At 36.5% G+C, this 4,974-nt stretch overlaps 1 pseudogene; it reads left to right on the top strand.

The window, feature by feature from the left end:
* The first annotated feature begins 389 nt into the window (after window positions 1-389).
* LOC121458535 lies at window positions 390-4,684 on the top strand (annotated as a pseudogene).
* Window positions 4,685-4,974: the final 290 nt, after the last annotated feature.

Below are 4,974 nucleotides of genomic sequence, written 5' to 3'. Positions count from 1 at the left end.
CAAGTAAAGTAAACATCCTTAATTAGAGAGAAACTTCTCTCTGCTGAAAATGATGGTAAATGCAGAGGAGACTCAAGGCTATTCAAGATATTCATGACTGTGTGTTCAGATCTAAAGAAGACATTTGTACTAATCCTCTATAAAGGCTCAAAGAATATCCAGGGAAGAGAGGGTGGAAAGAATAAAAGATCCAGAATATAGGAAGAAGGGGTTTAAAATGCTATCTTCAGAGTTTGATGCAACCATTACAAATACTATGTCACAGCAGCAGTAATATAAGACTGGGCTTATAAATAACCAAGCACAAATTGAGGAAGGCTCATGTGACCCTACTCCTTCATGCTGAACTCTGACAACTAACTGATGGGTTCTGGAAGAAAGGAAAGTCACTGTTCAGAAGGTTCCAAAGGATGGTTCCAAACCCCGGACCACACAGACTGACTTTAGTTTAGTTTAGTCCTGACTAAAACCAGGAGGTCATGAAACAAAACAAAACAAAATAAAAGCCATACACAAGGGGGAGAGAACCTATGAGGAAAAAGAAGAGGATGAAATGGGTGGGAGGGAAATAAGAGAATGAGTGGGCAGAATAAACTGAATGTACTGTACACAGGCATGAAAGAGTCAAAGCATGGGTTTAATCAATAAAAAAGAGAGATAAAAGGAATTGAAATTATTAAAATAATAATCTGGCTGGGTTTGTAGATAGATCCATGTAAGATTAGCTTGCCTTGCATATACAGAATCCCCTGTTTGGTTCCTAGTACCAAAATAAATATAAGTAGATAATAAATAAATTTATTTTAAAACTTACATTAAGCCAGGCGGTGGTGGCACATGCCTCCCAGCACTTGGGAGGCAGAGGAAGGTGGATCTCTGTGAGTTCGAGTCCAGTCTGGTCTAAAACAGCCAGTTCCAGGACAGGCTCCAAAGCTACAGAGAAACCCTGTCTCAAAAAAACCTTACATTAAATAATACAACAAAAACTCAATTATGTTATTATTTACTCCAGTAATCTGATTTATACATTATTTTTAATGATATATAAATATCTTGAATCCTAGTTTGGGCTCTAGAATTTTTCTCTTGAGTCTTTAGAATGGTGTGTGTGTGTGTGTGTGTGTGTGTGTGTGTGTGTGTACACATGAGAGTGCATATGTACTTGTGCATACATGAGAGCCACAGCATACGTGTATACGTGTAGAGATCAACAGATAACTTGCACCATTTGAGTCCTGGGATCAAACACCAATTGTCAGGATCCCACTGACCCCAAAACAGTGAGTACAGAGAAATTTACATATGACTAATCAGAAAGTCTAATGCATCAAAGACAAAACGAACAGCATGAAACAGTAACTACCTTCTGCCTCTCTACCCCAGTGTAGAACAAAACATCTGTCAATTTATAGAAAGAAAATAGAATCATACGATGTTTGATGTTAATCTGACATTTAAAGAACACTTGCAAAGTGTCCAGATTATTTTTGAATACATATCAGATAGTTATATACTATAATTTGAGTTTTGATGTAACTCAATAAATGTACCATATAACAAAAAAACTGAAAGTCTGATAAGCTCATTCTGTAATGGTGTGATAAATTAAAGTTCAATTACTATGAAATATATTTTTAAATTAGTGTTTAGAATTTGAACACATTATATGTAAATAGTCCATAAAACAAAGGAAAAAATAAGGAAACCATTACAAACTAAATAATGATCTAAAAAAAATAAAAGAGGATAACTTACTTACCTGGGTAGAGCCAAAGTAATATTTAAAAGGAAATGTATTTTTATGCCTATATTTGAAAATTTTTAAGTTATAATATTATTTTATTTTGATATTATTGAGAGAATAAGAAAACCATATAACTTTTTGATAGAAGTAAGTATTAGAAATATTTCTTAACACAAGCTCCCTGCCAACGCAAAAATTCCCAATCAAGCCAAATTATGAAATATCCAGGTTTAATGGGAGATCTGTGTTCTCAGGTGGCCCCAAGGGGGAACCAGGAAGCCGCAAAAACGCCCCCTGGGAGGAAGAAAGGGAGACCACGCACGTTCTTCTTTTGGCAGATCACTTAAATACCCTGGGGAGTGGTCCTCCCTGAGGATGGGGTCAGGACCTGGCCTGCTGGGATTTGGAGTCCAGACCAGGCCTGGGGGCTGGGATAGATGAGAGGGGCTGGGGCCTAGGCTCCCAACTTGACAGTAAGAGAAAAGCATTTAATACATATTTATAGTTTTTTATTCCAAATAGTTTTCTTTAATATGTTTTAATTGAAATACAATTGCATCACTTTTCCCTTTTTTTTTTCATCCTGCAATGCCTTCTCTTTGCTTATTGGATTATTATTGTTACATACATGTAATGTGTATGCATATGCACAAATATAGAGATGCAACCTGCTGGGTCTGGGTTTTTTGTTTGTTTGTTTGTTTGTTTGTTTGTTTGTGTTCATATGTGCTCAGGGCTAACCACTCTGCATTAGACAGTCAATAAAGGGGCTCTTCCCAAGAAGAGGCAAAGTCTCCTTCCAACAGTCACCAGCCTATAGTTCCTTGTCGAGGTGCAGGACCGTGCAAACATCTCCCCTTTCCATGTTGACATGTCCATGGGTGTTGCACTTGTTCTGCCTTGTTTGTGCAGCTACCCCTGGAAGAGACTGTTTCACAGCAGATTTCCTGGTGTTCTAGTGTTCATAATCTTTTCCCCATCAACTACGATGCTTCAGGAGCCACAGTAGGAGGAGCTGTGCTGGAGATGTATCCTTTGGGGCTGGGCTACCTCTGTTTGTGGCTCTCTGCATCATGTCCACTTGTGGTTTACGTGATGGGCTCTGATTGCATTTACAAAACAGCTTTTTTCTTTTTAAAATTTCTATTTTATTTTTTCATATATATTTCAAACATATTCTTTTCTCTCAGCCAACTCCTCTCAGATCTTCTTCAACTCTTACCCACCCAACTTCATATTCTTTCTCTCATAAAAGAAAGAACAATAAGAACAAAATCCAGACAAATAAGCTAAAATGAAGGAGGAGAAGGAAGAATGAAAAAGAAGGAGAAGAGGAAGAGAAAGAAGGAGAAGAAGGAGAAGAAGAAGAAGAAGAAGAAGAAGAAGAAGAAGAAGAAGAAGAAGAAGAGACAATGATTCTCATCACCGACGAGAAATGGTAGCTGTACTTATCTAAGAAATATGACTCCTGCACAAAGAAGGTTTGCGAACTCTGTGTTTTCATTCTTAAATTCTCAAAAAATGAGAAATTCAGGGGCTTTTTACTGTATCAATGCAACACATAGTTAACTTCAAACCTAAGAGATTTGCCCTGCATTTGCCATGTTTAACACTTTTATTCCACCCTATTCTTGAAGCCTACTAAGAAAAGTAAAGCAAAGAGAGAGCATATAATTTGGAAAGCCAGAGGTATCATAAAGAACTTTTAATACCAGCCATAATTAAATATCATTTCACTTCCACTAGATTAGCTAAAATAAAGAAAACAAAACAAGGATTACTGTAGATACTAAGCCACTAGAAGAGTCACTTAGTGTGGGAAAGGTATGAATTGAGAGAACATTTGGAAAATCATTGTTATTTTCCTGTAAATACCACAATAAATGAAAACATGTGTTACCAAAAATACTTGTACGAGAACAAAAAAACTGCAGTTTTCAAAATTACCAAATCTAATGTTCAGATGTCCCTCAACAGGAGGGCAGAAAATAAAATCGTAGTATATTCATAATAATAATAAAATATTATTAATTTTAAAATGCTATAATTCCTTTTTCCCCTATCACCACTGGGCCTGCAGGTCTGTGTGGAACTGCGATTGTGAGTTTCTGTTCTGCAGGATGGGGTTTGTGAAAGTTGTCAAGAATAAAGCCTACTTTACGAGGTATCAAGTGAGATTTAGAAGGCAATGCAAGAATAAAACTAACTACTATGCCTGGAAATGATTGGTAATCCAGGACAAAAATCAGTACAACACACCTAAGTATAGGGTGATAGTTCATGTAACTAAGAGAGATATCATCGGGCAAACTGAGTATGCCCATATAGAAAGGATGTGATAATCTGCACAGCATATGCACATAAATTGCCAAAATAAGGAGTGAAAGTTGGCCTGCTAAATTGTGCCTGCTGCTGGGTTTGGTATGGACAAGATCTATGAATGCCAAGTGCAGGTGACTGGAGATGAATACAATGTGGAAAGCATTGATGGTCAGCCTAGTGCCTTCACTTGCTATTTGGATGCAGGTCTTTCCCGAACTACAACTGGCAATAAAGTTTTTGGGGCCCTTAAGGGAGCTGTGGATGGAGGCTTTCTATCCCTTATAGTACCAAATGATTCCCCAGTTACGATTTTGAAAGCAAGGAGTTCAACACAGAAGTACAGTGTGAGCACACCGTGGGTCAGAACATCGTAAAATACTAGTTTCACCTAATAGAAAACAATGAAGATACTCATAAGAAACAATTCTCTCAAATAAAGAGGGAACAATGTAACTCCAGACATGGAAGAGATGTGTAAGGAAGCTCATGCTGCTACCCAAGAGAAAAGTGAAGAAGAGGTAGAACCATCCCAAAATGTTCCTTGTCCAGAACAAAGATCGGATTGCTAGAAAATAGGCAAGATTCCTCAGAGCTCAGAAATGGGCTGCTGAGAGCTAAAGCAATTTTTATGAAATTTTTTGTAAAGATAATAAATTTAATGAACAAGCAGCTAAAAATTGTTTTATTATTATTATATTATAACTATCTTACATCATAATCATTATAATTATTTTATTATCAATCAAAACTAATAACAAAAAAAACTTTAATCAAAAAAGCCTGTTGACAAAGAACAACAACAACTTGAGTAAACCTCTAAATTACTATGTCGAGTAGAAGAAACCAGACTTAAAAAAGATATATCAATTTATGTGAAATTCACAAACAGTAAAATTAAATCTCCAGTA

The sequence above is a fragment of the Microtus oregoni genome, unplaced genomic scaffold (assembly GCF_018167655.1).
Source record: "Microtus oregoni isolate MIOR12 unplaced genomic scaffold, Mior012 000017F_ref0000208, whole genome shotgun sequence".
Lineage (NCBI taxonomy): Eukaryota > Metazoa > Chordata > Mammalia > Rodentia > Cricetidae > Microtus > Microtus oregoni.
This window is presented reverse-complemented; position numbering and strand designations above follow the sequence as displayed.